The sequence below is a fragment of the Manis pentadactyla genome, chromosome 13 (assembly GCF_030020395.1).
Source record: "Manis pentadactyla isolate mManPen7 chromosome 13, mManPen7.hap1, whole genome shotgun sequence".
Taxonomy (NCBI): Eukaryota; Metazoa; Chordata; class Mammalia; order Pholidota; family Manidae; genus Manis; species Manis pentadactyla.
Window position 1 is genome coordinate 57,188,448 of NC_080031.1, and position 18,818 is coordinate 57,207,265.

At 36.5% G+C, this 18,818-nt stretch overlaps 2 pseudogenes; one reads left to right on the forward strand and one right to left on the reverse strand.

The window, feature by feature from the left end:
- Positions 1 to 2,899, reverse strand: part of LOC130678901 (E3 ubiquitin-protein ligase UBR3-like) — a 51,609-nt pseudogene extending 48,710 nt beyond the window's left edge.
- A 12,491-nt stretch (positions 2,900 to 15,390) lies between these two features.
- On the forward strand, positions 15,391 to 16,987 carry LOC130680220 (olfactory receptor 5V1-like; annotated as a pseudogene).
- Positions 16,988 to 18,818: the final 1,831 nt, after the last annotated feature.

Genomic DNA, 18,818 nt, shown 5'->3' on the forward strand with positions numbered 1-18,818 from the left:
TACTCCAGAACCTATTGCTATGACCATCCGCTTGTCCTGCAATGACCTCAAATTGTCCATATCTGGAAATACAAAATTCAAACATCTTACATTCTGATTGCCAACTCCCCCTTTCACCTATAGTCCCTCCTTTTTCTCCCAGTTTATCAGGACTTTCCTATCCTGCCTACACAACATGATCTACCATTTCAAAAACTCTCGTCAATGCTTCTCGTTCCCCATCCATATGTCCTTTTATCACATGTACCTAACAAAACTTTCACACAACATTAATCCAATGTATGACTTCAATTCTGCATGCAAACTGAGTGCTGTTAGAGAAAATTGAAATAACTTCTTGTTATAACTTGTTTCCATCCTCAACTAAGCCATGAATAGTGCCTGACAATCTTCCCTTACATCTTCTGAAGCACTCTCTAATCCCCATTTCCAACCACTTCACTTGTCAAGTCCCTTCACCTACCCAAGCCTTGCCCCTTTTTACTTGAATAAAGCTACATTTCCTACCTCAGAAAGAACAAAGTCATGCAACTCCTTCAGATTCCTCAAATATCAAATTAATCACTCCCATCATCCCTTCCATCCACTTTCTTCTTTCTATCCCCTTTGCTGGTAATCTCCTAACTAGTCTCCCAACCACACAGCTGCAAATATGATCTATGTAAAGTGAGACTCTTTTTCCTAATCACAGTTTTTCAAGGATCACCATTGTCTCTCACAGTAATTACTTTTTCTTCGTATGCTCCACATGCATTCTCTCACCAAGTCCAGAAGACTCTTCTGTTAAATATATTTCAAATCTCTAACCCCTTCACTATTTCCACTGCCTTGACTAAGCCCAAGCCACCATCACCTCTTATCTTCTAAATGATATCACCACATTCTTTTTACTCTCCTACAATCCCACAGCAACCCCTGCAATCTATACAACTGCCGCAATGGCCTTTCTGAACACGTCTTATTTCTGCTTAAGAGTCTTTAAAAGCTCTCTGTAAATAATCTTTCTGAAGTCCAAATTCTTTACAGGGTACTCAAGGCCTTTACAATATGACCCCTACTTACTTCCCCCGTCTTCTCTCTCATCACTCATCAAATGTTCCAACACTTGGCAGATGTTCGAATAAGACCCTGTGCACACTTCATAATATCAGCAAATACACTGCAACAGTTTATTTCTGTCTCATGTAGTACATACTAAACTACTTTAAGGAAGAAACTGTCTTTTCACTGCTGTATTCCCAGTGTCTATCATGGTATCTGGAACACTGCAGGCACTGAATAAATATTTGTTAAATGAACAAATTGGATACAAAGGTATGAAAAATGCATAATGTGCTTAGTGAGCTATTAATTAGCTTATTAATGCTGAGCTGAAGATAAAGGAAAGCAATAGGTAAGCCTAGATCATGGAGTGCTGCGAATGTCATTCAGAGAAGAGTGAAATTTTATCATGTCAGGAAGAAGTCAGCAAAGGATTTTTAAGCCAATGACATGTCATCAGATTTACATCTTAGAAAGATCTAATGTAGTGAATAAATTATACTTGGAATAAAGAAACTAGTAAGAAAGCAATTGCAAAAGTCAAAATGAGAGATGAAGGCATATACAAAAAGCCTAAGTGGGAATAACGAAGATATGATATACTCAAGTAAAATATAGGAGATAGAATCAATAGAATTTGGTAAGTGACTGAATGTGAGATGTAAGAAATAGGGAGGGGAAAGCAGAAATTCACTGTTTCTGAGTTAGCGACCTAAGATCAGAGTAGAAAATGCTGTTAGGAAGATGATCCAAGAGAAGGAGAAAGACTGCAGCTACAAGGGAATGAAAGGTCAAGCAAAGGAATTTTGAATAGCAGGGACTTGAGTGTCTTTATGAGCTGAAAAGAAGGGACAGAGTAGGCAGAAACTGGAGATACACAAGAAAAATAAGTTACCTACTGATAGATCAAGGCCTCTGAGGTGATGGGGAAAAAGTAGTAGTAAAGCATTAACAGAAAAATTATTCCTGAACATAAGAAGGACTACTGCCTCAAGGAGTAAAAAGGAAAGGTTTGGTTGGGATGCAGGGACATTTATCAAGAACAGAATAATAAGGCAAGAAGCTGAGGTAGTATGTGAGAGACAACAATCTCTCCTGGGGCTTAGGCAAAGAGTCTGGGATGAGGGAGGGAAAGGTTTGCAATAGCTGCTGAGGAAATAGGAGAGAGAATTGGTCAAAGACAGGCAAATGAATTGATAAGTAGTATCTACAGGCCAGGATCCTAGTCTAAGCTACTGCTATAGGAAACTACAAACTTGTAGAGGTACCAGTTCACCTAGCTTTATAATTTTACTAGCAGGACTAGCTGCCTGGGTCTAAAATCAAAGAAGGTAGTTCGAATGACTAGTATTAAGAACAGGATAGGGATAATACAAGAAAGTAAGTTTAGGGAAGAGCTAATGCTAGGAAAAATGCAAAGGGGTTTAAAGGACTAGAGAGCTTCATGTCAGAAGCAAAACAAACATTTGAGAGTGAAAATGAGAATGTGAAGAATAATCACATAATAAGTGGATATGGTTGGGTATTAAAACAGTATGTCAAAGCTAGAGTAGCAAAGTCTAAAATTATAGTTACAGAAGTCAGTAAAAAAATGAAATCCCTGAAGTTGTAGAGGCAAGGAACTCTCAGGCTGGATAGTTCAAACACTGAAAAAGCACTCAAGAGGAAATGGGATGTATATGCTGTAAAAATATCTAATACCTAGAAAGATACATGCCACTAGAAATGTTTCACACTACTTACCTGTAAAGATTCCATGTAAGATTTATGACAATCTGTATGCAATGTGTAGCCACGGGTCTGTACATAAACACCTCCTTCCCAGCCAACTGATACTGCCAAGAGACAAGAACTCTTAAAAAAAATAAAAACAAAAAAGAAAAATACAATTAATTTTAAATGAGTTTAAACAAACCTAAATATACCCACATAACCCTCTGAATTATTTTTTATTATACTACTGTGAACTTTGTATTTTTGTGACAGAACACTTGACTTGACAGCCCTAAGCCAGTATCTTTAAACTTGAAACTTCATGAAGTTTTAGCTTCCAAATATCTCTGTACATAATGAAAGAAAAAATTTGAATTAGTCTTTCTCCACCCCATAAAATACAAGCTCCCAATGTTATACCACAGTTCAGTGTGAACTATACTGCTGCTGATCACTTGACATGGTCTACGTAGTATTTACCCACTCTACAGCAGCTGACACTAACAGCTTTCTTTGCCTGCCTATTTCCCTCTGGCTTCTACAGTGCTGCTCTCTTGACTTTCCTCCAATTTCTTTAACCATTTAGTTTACACCTCCTTTTAAGACTCTTTCTTTGCCTGCCCCTTCAATGTTTATATTCCTCAAAGTTCTATTCTTAGTGCTACTCCCTTCTCCTTCAAACTATTTTCCCTGAGTGATTTAATCAGTAAATTTAACTATCTTCCAAGCCTACATCTCTCCAGAACTCAAAAAAAAAAAAACTCAGCTGCCAACCAGAAATCTCCACTCTGATGTCCCTCAGATAATATAAAACCAGTGTGTCAAAAACTTGTCATTTTCTCCATGCATCTTTCTATTCCTTTTGGTTTAAAAACTCTACAATCTATTAAGTCACCAAATCAGAAAACTAAGGGTTATTTTCTATAATCACATCCTTTCCTTACACTAATACAACTATATGTATTAGTTCTCAAGCCACAGATTTTGACCTCTCTTCATTCCCACTATAACATTCAAGTCTGTATCATTTGTTGTGGGGGAGAGAGTTCTTTAAAACAAAGTTCCTTAACTGGTCTCCTTGACTCCAATTTCTGCTCTCCATGATGTGTCCTCCACACATCTTTCTAAAGTAAAAATGTGCTCATAAGAATAACCCTACAAAGTATCTTAACATTAACAAGGGTTTCATATAATATGCACAAAAAGAGACCAAGATTATGTAAGCAAAATATATATCCTTTTGAAAGTTAATTGCCTTCTTCTCCTCCTTCCCTGCTAATTCCTTCCCTTTAAACCTATAAACAGGCTTAAACTCTTCTTCCTAAAATAATTTTCTTTGAATTTTCCTTTAGCCTCTGTCAAACAGCATTTGGGCCTGAACTTGACTTCACCTCCCTGAGTCTGTAGTACGTACATGGCCAAGCCAGAGCAACATTAGGCCCAAGGTCTGACATGAGACCACATATGAAGAAAGATTTGAGAGCCATCAAAACTGAGTAAAACTTTATTTTATTTTTATGTTGAAAAGAAACATATGGTAATGTAAGATGACCAAATCATTTTTAAACAATAGTAAACAAGTTCCAACATTAAATCAAGACTCTTCATAAGCATCTGAGAGTTGAAATTATTACACAGTGCAAAATGCCTTCCCAGCTGATTTAAAGATGTGCAGCCACAGAAATCAAATCCTCATAGCAGGAGGGCTAGCTTTTAATGTTAAAAATCAGAAAAACAACAGGAGACCTGTTCATCTCTGCTTTATGATTCAGAGCTGCTTCAGGTAGAAGCAGATACTGGTATTAGTTCATTTTAGAATAGTTGGTAGTCAGTTAATAAACAAGCTGTTCTCTTCGGCAATGTCTTATGAAAATGTAATTAATCTTTTTAATTAAAGCAGTTAGCTTCTAAAACTGAAAATAGTATGTCATTTGTCTATACAGCTTTAGATTTCTTATTTGAAATCTGCTAGGGTCAAAAAAAAAGCATGAAAACACTTACTAACATGAGACAAATATTTTAGGAAGATTTCATTGATATGCCCAACTACCGCTGTGCTAACTGCTTAACACTACATCTTCACAACCTCAATGTTTATTAAAACCTGGTGGTATTATACTTGTTTACAAAAAAGGAATGAAAAGTTTACCACGATCACTCAGTTACAAGTGATAGAGACCAACTTCAAACCGAAGTCTATCTGACTCTAAAGTTCAGGTTCCCTTGCTACTACGTCACCTCTTTCATATAAAATGCTTCTAGTGTCGACCATAAATTCACAGTCTTCCATGACTAAAATTCTACATGTCAACTTTGTAAAATTTGATCTGAGGAAAGCAGAATCTACACAGTGTAATTCCATAATCAGGACCAGTGCCCTTTGGTACTGCTCTGAGCAGTATCTCTGGCTACAAAACTCTGGTAATCTATGCTAGAGTAATTCAAGAAGAAATCCAGTAAGTATTTATAACACACGTAGCATGTGCTAGTCTCTGAATGGAATATAAATCCAATATAAGAAATGGCCCTAAACGTCCAGAGGTATATAGTCCAGGGAGCACACCATATATACATACAATAACCATTATGAATGTACATAAAAGTATTAATACAAGAATAGACTCTCACAATCACTAGGAGAAATATAACAGAGAATCAGACAAGTTCAGAGCCTTTTTACAAAAAAGATTTTTTTCTATAAATGAGTAACTATCCTTGAAGCAAAAAAGGAGCCTACTTTTTCTCTCTGTTATTAGATCACTCCTTCCCTCAAAATTATTTTATTCCTAGGTCTGGATCATATTTTGATTGAATCAAGTTATTTTTCTTTCTATTTGGCTTTAGGATTCACTTTTAATCATTTACTCTAAAGTGATTCAAAATGATAAAATTAAAACCAGGGTTGTGGCAGGAAACTAAAATCTAAATGAAGGTTGTAGTAAATTTCTGCAAAAGCAGAACTTAGCACAACTGTACAATTATCTTTAAAATGAAGATATGTTAGTGTATGAATAATAAAATAATATATATAAGCTTTCAAAAATTCAAAGGAATAATCAAGAAAAAAGTGTTAGGAATGTTAGGTGGAAAGACAGACACGAGCAGCCAGAAAAGGGGAAGATAAGGTTCAAAGAAGAAGTCGCCCAAACTCTGCCCAGGGAGGGGGTCCCATGTGGAGACAGCAAAGGCTTTGCAGGGAGATAACTTCCTCCCCTCCCCAACCAGATCACAACAGACTAAAAATGCTCTCTGAGACGGGTGACTGTATACAAGGACCTATAAATCAAATAATCTCACCTTGCCAGTCAAACAGGTGCCTCCTAACCAGAATTCAATAGACAAGCCTCCCACCTAACAAATCGAGGCCTTTATCTACCTTGACACTGGCCCACTCCTCCTTTGGAGTATATTCAAATAAAACTTGCCCTCTGCTTTGCTACTGTGTCTCCGCCTTTCAATTCTTCCTGCAAGTGGGGACAAGGACTCAGAAGAATGAACTCAACCTGCAACAAATGTATGAAAGATATCCTTTTTCAAAATAATGAAAATTTCATTTAAAAGCTTCTGAAAACATGTAGAAGCATAATCCTCATTACCTAACCCAAACTGCATTATAAAGCCTAACCTGAGCCCTTCTAAATGGGCTACCTTGAATATTAAAAACAACACTTTACATTTACACAGACCTTTATGATGTGTAAAGTGATCTAAAGAAATTTCTAACCTGGTGGATTACTGCATCAAAGACCACAGTATGCCCTATTTTACAGATAAGGAAATTGAGCCTTTGAGTGTTTATATAGCCTAGCTCATATTGCTAAGAAATGGCAGAATCAGAATGACAACCCACTTTTTCTGATCTGAGACCCTTTATAATCTATTCAACACCTCTGTAACTAGAAACATCATCTCCTCAAGAATCCACCAAATTTTTTCTCCTCTGTCCACCCAACTGAACCGTACCACTCTGACTGTTAACATTGTAGGCCAATTCCTAGTTATCTGATTAAGTAATCTTTCTTCCACCTATACTACTAGTTTCTTATAATTAATCTAGTGTACTATGAGCAAGAATCTCATTAGCTAACCAAAAATAATGTTGCACTTTGTATTTTAAGCATTTTAAGTTACTATTGTATGTTTACTTAATTCAAAACACAGTAGATCCAAAAAAAAACAGGTGAAAGAACACTTCATTTGATAATCTACTCAGGAAACACTAGAAGTGGTATGGAAATTTTACAAGGAAGTTAACAATGCTTTTGCTACTAAATAAATAAAGTTGATCTTCCGAGGTTTAGGACGCCTGAGTGCTAGAGCCCCTAGGTGCAAAGAGCTGGAAAAAAAACAAGCTCACAACAAGAAACCAGAAAAGCATGAATTAAATCTGACCCTACTTTACATTTTAGAAGTATCATAATGAGAGTATACTGTGTTTCTTTAAATGAAAGTAAAAGAAGGCAAAAATCTTTATAAAATATTTGTATCATATCAAAAGTTTTTATAAATATTTACATTCCACTGAACTGAATTTGTATGCCTCATAATAAATAACATTTAAAACAAAGGTATAACATCTATAACCTTAAATTTTTATTTATTGTTTACAAACCATTTCTTTTACTTTTTAAAAATTTCTATTTCCTTACAATCCACATATTAAGTTTTTTTCTAACAAATGTCTAGATTCCAAATTACAATGACATTTCATTGAAGAAAAAATATAGAATAACACTCTGGAGAGAAATAACCATCAATTTTGCAGAAAAAATACATGTGAAAAAAAGAGTACTTACCTTAAAATAACACTGTAATAATGAAAGCCTCACATCATGAACAGCTGCACATGTGTCCCAAGGGTAAATCTGCTCCTCTTCAGTGACAGGCAGCTTTTTTGGCTCAGTGTTGTCACGGCACTGCCCCAAAACTACATTAATAACAGAAATAAGAGCTCACTAAATAACAGACTTATATACCTGATTCACCAAGAAAAGCTGTTATTTACCACCAGCTACTTTAATTTTTTCCACTATTAGAATATTTTTAAAGACTTAAAGTGGTATTCTAGTTTTCTTCTATACAGTAAATAAAGCTTCAAATATACCAATTTTTAAAAAATAACACTAAAATATCAGTATGAACTCTGTGGATGGATGGATGGATGGATGGATGGATGAATGGAGGGACTGACAATGGTTTCCAAGATCAGTCCACTGAAAAATCTAGAAGTTATGACTCTCCAGTATCAATAAACTTACTTCCTATATTATTTCTCACTAACAGTAAACAGTGATCCTTGGAGAAAAAGCTGAGTACAGGGCTGGGGAAAAGCACAAGATGACCTGTAATTGTGTGTAATAAAAAGCAAGGAAGTATTCAAACATGGAGTGGTCAGGGCACTAAAGCAATTTCAATTGGCAAAATTTGAGAAAATTTGAGCATTAAAAATAATGATAATGACAGATAACATATTCACTAATTCAGGCAAGGATTCCAAGTAAAAGGGGGCAAGGATAAATTATTAGAGTCAAACTATAGAATATCATCATATAGATTACCTATCATTTTAACTAAGTAATCAGACTTGTTTGGCATCACCAATAACAGGACAAACGGGCACTCTGAGACTCCTGATATGACAAAATGGGAAGGAACATCTTCTATACAATGCCATTACCAAAATTGGTAATGGCTTTTAACTCAAATCCAATGATAAGGAAATAATCACACAAATCCAGAAAATGAGACACTCTACAGAACTGGACTCCTGAATTTTTTTAAGAAGTGGTAGTAAAAACTGTTTTAGATTAAAGGGGGCTAAGGAAATGACAAGCAAATGCAATGCATGATTATTTTCTTGGCTTTTAGACCAAGAAAAAAAAATCTGCAGCAAAAAATATTATTAGAACAACTGGGAGAATTTAAATATAGAAATAGATGATATTACTAAATTTCTTGGATATGATAATGGTATTCAGTGGTTATAAAAAGAATACCCTTGAGGAGAGCAGGAAAGATGATAGCATGAGAAGTGAAGTAGAAATAAACTCCAAAACCACATATAACATGAAAACCCAGCAAATACAACTAATCTTCAAAGAGTGACCAGAAGGAAACAGAAATAGACATTACATCTGGGGAAAATAGAAGACCTCAAGGAAAAAGGTAAAATACCAAAGCCATAGTCCGGCAGAACCCAAGCCCTCTCCCCAAACCCAGCACACAGGCAGGAGGAACAGAAACGGAGGAGGGAGGGAGTAGAAGCCCAGGACTGCTAAATACCCAGCCCTGAAGATCTGCTCTAGGACCACGAACCCACATTGCATGGTGCTCTGCAAATTAAAGGGGTTGGAAAGCAGGGACAGGTGGAACACTTGGGCAGACTGAGATTCCAGCCACTTATATAGAACAAGTACCCAAAAGCAGCCACTACAGGACAAGACAAAGGCAGACGCATTGAAAGACTTCCCAATAGCAAGAGGGCTGCTAAAGGGGCAAGGATTACACAGAGTTTGCTGCTAAGGAAGAAGGATAGGTAAACAAAATAATCCCAGCACACTCAACCCATCAGGATGGGAACTTTCAGGAGTTTCCGGAGCTCCATCCCCGTCTGACAAGGCAGCCTCGAGGCCCCCCACCACCATAAGCAGCCTGCCACTCCTTCCTCCTGGCCAGCACCTGCTCACAAACCTGCTACCCCCGCCATGGCGCTGGGTCAGCAGGAGAGCAGCACCCAATAGAGCAGCTAAAGGGGTGTAACGCAGAGGCTGCTCCCTGCATGCTTGACCAACTGGCCCTGGCAGTTCAGGCAGACACTGTGGTCGTGAATCAGGAAAGCGCTCCATCATCCCAGCAGGCACCAGTGCCACATGCCTGCAACCAACATTAACACCCCAGAGAGTAAAGATCCTGGTCACTAGAGGGAGTGAATTACACAAAGTTATCTTTCCATAGGATTCAAGTAGGAATGAAATGTCTAAAGAACCTTGCTCAATCCAAAATCCCTAAAACACCAGAGAGGAGAGTGAAACCAAGATAACCAATCTTCTCAATAAAGATTTCAAAGTAAAAATCATAAACATGCTCACAGAGCTACAGAAACATATTCAAGATCTCAGGGACTATTCAAGACAGACATAGAGACTTTGAAAAATACAATAGCTGAACTGAACCATACAATGGAAGGATTTGAAAGCAGATTACAAAGTGACAGGAGACTCAATGGAATACAAATTACAGAACAGGAACACAAAGAAGCTGAGGCAGAGAGAGAAAAAACGATCTCTAGGAATGAAAGAATATTAAGAGAGCCATGTGACCAATCCAAAAGGAACAATATTCACATTATAAAGATACCAGAAGAAGAGAGAGGAAAAGGGATAAAGGGGGTCTCTAAAGAAATAATCATTGAAAACGTCCCCAATCTGGGGAAGGAAAGTCACACAGGCCATGGAAGAGCACAGATCTCCCAACAAAAAGGACCCAAAGAGGATAACAGCAGGCCACGATATTTGAAATGGCAAAGATGAAGGATGAGGACAGAATATTAAAAGCAGCCAGAGAGACAAAAAAGATCACATACAAAGGTAAACCCATCAGGCTATCATCAGACTTCTCAACAAAAATGTTACAGGACAGAAGGGAGTGGCAGCATATAGTTAATGTATGAAACAGAAGGGTCTTGAACCAACAATACTCTACTCAGAAATATTATCATTTAAATTTGAAGAAGGGATTAAACAATTTCCAGATAAGCAAAAATTGAGAGAATTTACCTTCTTCCACAAACCATCTCCACACTGTTCCTAAGGCTAAATAGCTGTTACCAGGACAAACAAAACCATAGCAAAGAAAGTGGAACAATTAATTACTAAACAAATGCAAAATTAAATCAACTACCCCAAAGTCAGACAAGGGATAGACAAAGAGTACAGATTATGACACGTAATATACTAAATCTGGAGGAGTAAGAAAAGGAGGGGAAAAAAATAACGTTTAGATTGTGTTTGTAATAGCATTACATGAGTTAAGTTAGACTATGAGATAGAAAGTTACCCTTGAACCTTTGGTAACCACAAATCTAAAGCCTGCAATGGCAATAAGTACAAACGTATTGATAATCACCCTAAATGTTAATGGTCTGAAGGCATCAATCAAAAACATAGAGTCACTGAAGGGACAAAAAATAAGACCCGTCTATATAATGCCTACAAGAGACTCAGTTCAAACCCAAAGACATACACAGACTAAACTGAAATTATGGAAAAAAATATTTCATGCAACTAACAGAGAAAATAGCAGGCATTGCAGTACATGTATTCAACAAAATAGACTTCAGAAAACAAAGTAATGAGACAAAGAACACATTAGATAATGATAAAGGGGTCAGTCTAACAAGAGGATATAACCATTATAAATATCTGTGTACTTAACAAAGAAGCACTCAAAAATGTGAAACAAGTACTAACACAATAAAAGAGGGAAATAGATTGTGATGCATTCAATTTAGGAGACTTCAACACATCACTCACTCCAAAGGACAGATCAACCAGACAGAAAGTAAGGAGAGAGAGGCACTGAACAACACATTACAACGGATGGACCTAACAGATATCTACAGAACACTCCACCCAAAAGCAACAGGGCACACATTCTTCTCAACTGAACATGAAACATTTTCAAGAATAGATCACATACCACAAAAAACCCTGAAGAATCCACCCCAAAACTACTAAATCAAACATCTGAATTCAGCAATGTACCAGGATACAAAATTAACACACAGAAATATGTTCCACTCCTATATACTAATGATGAACTATCAGAAAGAGATATCAGGAAAACAATTCCATTCACGATTGCATCAAAAAGAATGAAATACCGAGGAATAAACTTAACAAAGGAAGTGAAAGACCTATACCCTGAAAACTGTAAGACACTCATGAGAGAAATTAAAGAAGATACCAATAAATGGAAACACATCCTGTGCTCATGGATAGGAAGAATTAATACTGTCAAAATGGCCAATCTGCCCAAAGCAATCTACAGATTCAGTGCAATCCCAATCAAAATACAAACAGCATTCAATGAACTAAAGCAAATAGTTCTAAAATTCATATGCAACCACACATGACCCCGAATAGACAAAGCAATCATGAGAAGGAAGAATAAAGTAGGGGGAATTATGCGCCCTGACTTCAAGCACTACTACAAAGCCACAGAAATCAAGACAATTTGGTATTGACACAAGAACAGACCCATAAACCAGTGGAACAGAATAGAGTCCAGATTTAACTCAAGCATATGTGCTCAATTAATACATGATAAAGGAACCATGGATATACAATGGGGAAATGACAGCCTCTTCAACAGCTGGTGTTGGCAAAACTGGACAGCTACACGCAAGAGAATGAAACTGGATCATTGCTTAACCCCATACACAAAGTAAACTCAAAATGGATCAAAGACATGACTGTAAGTCATGAAACCATAGAACTCTTAGAAGAAAACAGGCAAAAATCTCCTGAATATAATCATGAGCAACTTCTTCCTGAACGCATCTCCTTGAGCAAGGGAAACAAAAGCAAAAATGAACTTATGGGAATACATCAAACTAAAAAGTTTCTGTACGGCAAAGGACACCATCAACAGACAAAAAGCCATTCTACAGTAAGGGAGAATATACTTGTAAATGACATATCTCACAAGGGGTTAACATCCAAAATATATAAAGAACTTACACACCTCAACACCCAAAAAGCAAAGCAAATAACCCAATTAAAGAATGGGCAGAGATATGAAGAGACAGTTCTCCAAAGAAGAAATTCAGATGGCCAAAAGCACATGAAAAGATGCTCCACATCACTAATCATCAGGAAAATGCAAATTAAAGCCCCAATGAGATATCACCTCACACCAGTAAGGATGGCCAGCATCGAAAAGACTAAGAACTACAAATGTTGGCAAGGATTTGAAGAAAGGGGAACCCTCTTATACTGCTGTTGGGAATGTCAACTAATTCAACCATTGTGGAAAGCAATATGGAAGTTCCTAAAAAAAATAAAAATAGAAGTACCATTTGACCCGGAAATCTCACTCCTTGGAATTAACCCAAAGAATACAACTTCTCATATTCAAAAAGACATATGCACCCCTATGTTTATTGCAGCACTTTTTACAGTAGCCAAGATATGGAAGCAACCTGTGTTCATCAGTAGATGAATAAATAAAGAAGATGTGGTACATACACACAATGGAATACTATTCAGCCATAAAAAAGAAACAAATCCTACCATTTGCAACAACATGGATGAAGCTTGAGGATATTATGCTCAGTGGAATAAGCCAGGCAGAGAAAGACAAGTGCAAAATGATTTCCCTCATTTGTGGAGTATAACAGTGAAACAAAACTGAAGGAACAAAATAGCAGCAGACTCAGAGACTCCAAGAAGGAACTAGTGGTTACCAAAGGGGAGGGATGTGGTAGGATGGGTGGGGAGGGAGGGAGAAGGGGATTGAGGGTTATTATGTTTAGTACACATGGTGTGGGGGATCACAGGGAGAACAGTGCAGCACAGAGAAGGCAAATAGTGACTCTGTAGCATCTTACTACACTGATGGATAGTGACTGTGAAGGGGTATGTGGGGGGGACTTGGTGAAGGGGGGAGCCAAGTAAACATAATGTCCTTCATGTAATTGTAGATTAATGATACCAAAAAAAATGAATGTATAAAGATGTAGAGAACTGAAATTGTGCAGCTCTACAGCGCCTTGACATTTGAGAAGGTGGGTGTTTTTGTTCAGTCATTTTCATTTAGCCACTAAACAGCTGCTGATTGAATTATATCCAAACACTTTCTGGTCAGTACTGTAATTTTCTTTCCTAAATATCATGACTTTAATATCACAAAAATACATTGTCTTTTCCTCAAAAGCATGATACAGACCCGGGGTGGTTTGAGAATATAAAAGATAAAATCATCCAAGTAACATCAGTGATTCTTGCATGAATATACATCACATGGAGAAGAGGGACGGGAGGATGGCCTAAGTGAGAGAAGGGGTCAAAGAGGTGCAGGCTTCCCATTATCAAATAAAGTAGCCACAGGGATGAAAGCACAGCACTGGGAATATAGTCAATAATATTGTGGAATATTTGTATGATATTATCTACAGATATCTACATTTATCATGGTGAGCATTTAGCAAAGTGTATAATTCTAAAATCACTATGTTGTATACTGAGACCAGTATAATATGTACTTTAACTACATTTCAATTAACTTTATTTCAATTAAACTTAAGGGTAGTAGCCCTCAGGAAGATATTCAAGAGTCTATTAGTTTAATGAAACATAAGAGAAATAATAAAATAGAAAAATTTGTCAACTGAATGTTTTCTGCAGTTTTCAAAAGACAGACAAATGGGTGGAAGGAAATACAAAAAGAAACAAAGTAAGAAATGAGAAAATGGATAAGAAGGAAATAATGAAATATTGCATTAAAGAAAGGTGGTAGAAAATTTCATTCCATTTGTAAAAATAAATCATTATATATAAATTTGTATTATTTGTACATTTATCTGAGCCAATATATCATCAGTAATTTCCAGTAGACAAAATAAATGTGGAGGCAGAAGCACTGAAATGATGGTTATATTTTATTAGCTAATCATCTCCCTCTCTGTCATACACATTTAATATTTAAAAAAGTAGTTTTCAATGTGACAGAACCATCCATAGAAGTACTGATTTTTAGACCTTCAGCTAGGTTGCTTTTATAAATAGTTTTGAACATGATTATGAGGACTTAAAATACATACAAATGTAATTTAAAAATTAAAGGAGTTACAATGGCCAAGAGCTTCCATCACACCTAATTTTTGTGATCTCATATTTCTTTGAACAATTAGACACATGTTGAAATTTTTATTTTAAGGAGAATGGGAACTGAGTATCATGTGAATATATTTGTTTCTAAGTTTCTTCATACTTAGGCACTATCAAACATTTTATTTGTCCTTTATTCTTTAAAATTTTTTTATTGAAATAGATGATATACAATATTATGTTGGTTTCAGATAAACAACAAAGTTATCCAATAATTGTATACATTACCAAATGCTCATCATGATGTGTATTGATTATATGTCACCAAAAAAATATTACAATATTATTAGTTCTATTACCTATGCTGTACTTCCATCCCTGTGACTAAATTATTTAATACATTGAAATTTGTAATTCTTTATCTAATGCACCTATTTCATTTGCCCCTGTCCATGGTAACCAGCAGGCTGTTCTCTGTGTTTATGAGTCTGTTTCTGTTTTCTAGCTTGTTTAGTTTATACTTTGTATGCTACATAAATTTATCAAACCATACTAATTCTGGAGAACACCTGTTAAAATTCATTCTTAAATTATTGTGATTCTATTATAAAAAATATTTCCATATTTATTCTTAACAACAGATACAATTTGTCTAACCAGGAGATGCACCATTTATTCTTCTGCACCTATACAAAAAAGTAAATTATTCTTTTATTGTATGTTCATTGGTAAAATTTATTAAAATTATTTACCATGTATTTGTATTTTGTTGTTTTTTTTGTACATAAAGTAAAATGGGGGTGTGAAGATGGTTGAAAAGGTGACAGGTAAAGAGGTACAGACTTCAAATTATAAAATGAATTCGGCATAGGAATGGAAGTGAAAAAAAAGGGTTATAAAAAATAACACAGTAATACGATGGTTGGTAGCGGGGTGTACATGGACCATGGCAAGACTCGCTGGGAATGTGGGTAAGTAGTGAGTCACTATGTTTGTTGTACATCTGAAACCAATATAATGTTGTACATGAACAATATACCCCCAAAATTACATACATTGTAAAATATATAGCTACTGCCTTTGAGATACTTAGAATTGAGATAGTGCATAAAATTGTAAACATTGAAATAATAGAAGCAAAATGAGGTAAATTGCCATCAGTTTCAAGAATCCAAAACAGCTATATCACTGAGTTGTGAAACTTCAAATGCTAGTGAGAGGTCCACAGTGGTTTTAATGAGGTGAATTTTTTAACATCTCTAAAGTCTCAGAGGGCTTCCCCATGGTAAGGAACTGAGGATGAGTATGAAGTCAGGAGATGTTTTTAACAACAGGTCTAATAAATGGAATCTTTAATTAAAATATAAGTAACATATTCATCACCAACCACACGCAATGATTTGACAAATTTCTAATCAATAGTCCCCTTGGCTTTTTTCTCTAACCCATTTTTTGCCTTCCTTCCCTCCAGAGAGACCCCCGTGGAGCTAGGGGGTGGATAGCTACAATCTCACCCCCATGACTCACTTTATCCTCACGGGACTCTCTGACCTCCCCGAGGTGCACCATCCTTTCTTTGTGGTCTTTGCCATCACCCACCAGGTCACCTTGGTGGGAAACGGGGCCATTCTCTTGGCCGTCTGGATGGAGAAGAAGCTGCACACACCATGTATTACTTTCTGGCCAGTCTGTCCCTCTTAGACATATCCTGCCCATCAGCTACTGTCCCCAAGATGTTGGACAAACTCCTGACTGGGAATCACACCATTTCCTTCCTGGGCTGTGCTTCGCAGCTTTATTTCCTGGTGTCCCTGGCGGGGACTGAGGTCTTCCTTCTTGCTGTCATGGCTTATGACCGGTACGTGGCCATCTGCTTCCCCCTCCATTACACCTTCATCATGACAAAGGCTCGCTGTGCCCAGCTGGCAGCAGGGTTTCTCCATTCTCTCCTCCACACAGTGTCCACCTTCTGCCTGTCTTTCTGCAAGTCCAATCGGGTTAACCAGTACTACTGTGGCGACCCCCCAGTGGTGGCCCTCTCCTGCTCATCCACCTACATGGCAGAAATGCTTGTTTTAGTGGCAGGAGGTGTCTCGGGAATTGGTGCCTTCCTAACCACCTTCATCTCTTACATTTACATCATATCCATCATTCTAAAGATCCAGTCGGTGGAAGGAAAGCACAAAGCCTTCTCCACCTGTGCCTCCCGCCTCCTGGTGGTCTGTTTATTCTATGGCACAACCATCTTCACCTATATTCGTCCGTCTTCAAGTCCCCACTCCCCAGACAGGGACAGACTCATCGCCATGCTCTACGGGGTTATCACCCCAATGCTAAACCCCACGGCCTACAGCTTGAGGAACACAGAGGTGAAAGGGGGACTCAGCAAGGTCTTATGTCACTGAGCATGTTTACACTGAGTGTAACAGTAAAACAGAAAAAGTCAGTAATCCTTTTAGAACACATTTATAAGGATAATTCATAGACAATCATTTTATTTGACACAGAATACACTTATGCACACTGAAATTTATAAACATGCAAACATACACATGATTTTAGTTTATCTGAAAGCCTACATATCTATATATGCATATGTTGTATCTCAATCCAACAGGAACTTAAAAGTATATAACCCCAAAATAAACCTTTTCATGAGTAGCAGAGAATACTAGTTACAGTAATATAAGGATAAACTGAGCCTATCTTTTAAGGTAATTAGAATTTATGTTCATAGCCATATCCATATCCATAGCTAAACCTATACTATATATTTTTATATCTACATTTACATCTATATCTAAATGTCTATTCATAGATCTTTGTTTTTCTTCTTTTCCTCATATGATTGAATGCCTGTGCTCTCTCCATAAAATTATCCTTTTGCTCATCCTGTCTTTTTTTTCTCCTACTTACTATGTATTTATCTGCTTTTCTCCCTCTTTCTGTGACCCTGTACATTCTTAGACCTACCTGTCTCTCCAAAGAGAGGACTTATTTTATCTCTGATTTAGTTATCTAATTTAGTTCAGTAAAGTACTCTCATCTTACTCTCAACATGATCAAAATTGAAAGCACCATTTTCTAACACAGACACACACACACATGCACAAACCACAAACACTCCTTATGAGTTGCTGTGTATTTTTAGTATCAGTATTCTCCAGCTACAGGGACTAAAATCCCTGAAACTAGCCTCTCATTTAGATATAGTAACTATTATGGAGAAATGGACACACATAATTTATAATTGTATCATTTTCCCCACCATTACTGAGATAGAGTTGACATAAAATGTTGTATAAGTTTTGGTGTGCAAAATGATAGTTTGATATATTTGTTGCAAAATATTTGACACCATAAGGTTGGTTAACACATCTACCACCCCCAATTTATGACACTATCCTTTCTCCATTGTGTTTCTTGGCTGCCTTATCAGATATTAGCTGCCCATATATGTATGTTTACTTCTGGCTTCTAATTCTATTCCATGGGTCTATGTGTCTATTATAAGGTTTTGTTGGCTGGTTCCACACTCTTTTGCATAATATAGCTTCATAATATAGTTTGAGGTAAAGAAGAGTGATACCTACTCTGTACTTTTTTCAGTAGTGTTTGTAAATTAAGGTTCTTTTTTATTCCATATGATAAGAGTTTTAATTTCTATTTATGTGGAAACTGACATTGGAAGTTTGATGGGAATTGTATTGAATCTATAGATAACTTTGGGTGGTGTGTACATTTTAACAATATGAATTCTTCTTATATATGATGGGATATTTACATGTATATGTATCTTTTTAAAATTTCTTTCATCAATGTCTAATAATTTTCAGTTTATTGACTTTACACTTCCTTGGCTAAATTTAGTCTTAGTATACTTTTAATGCAATTGTAAGATACGTCTCATATCTTTTACACATAAATTATTAATGTATCAAAATGCATTAGGTATTTTTATGTAGATTTGTATCCTGTGAGTTTAGTTTTTTTGTTTAATACTTTCTGGTGGAATCTTAGTGATTTTCTGTCTTTTGTTTATGTCAGTTTTTATCAATACACATACACTAAAATGCACATTTCTTACTGCACAGATGGAAGAATTTTGATGTTTATATGCTCATGTAATGATCACCCAGATTAGGATTAATAATCTCATTAATTTTCCCCTTTGAACTATGTCATCCAATCCCCTACCTTCCTCCACTATGTCAATCACCAGTCTCTTTCCTGTGC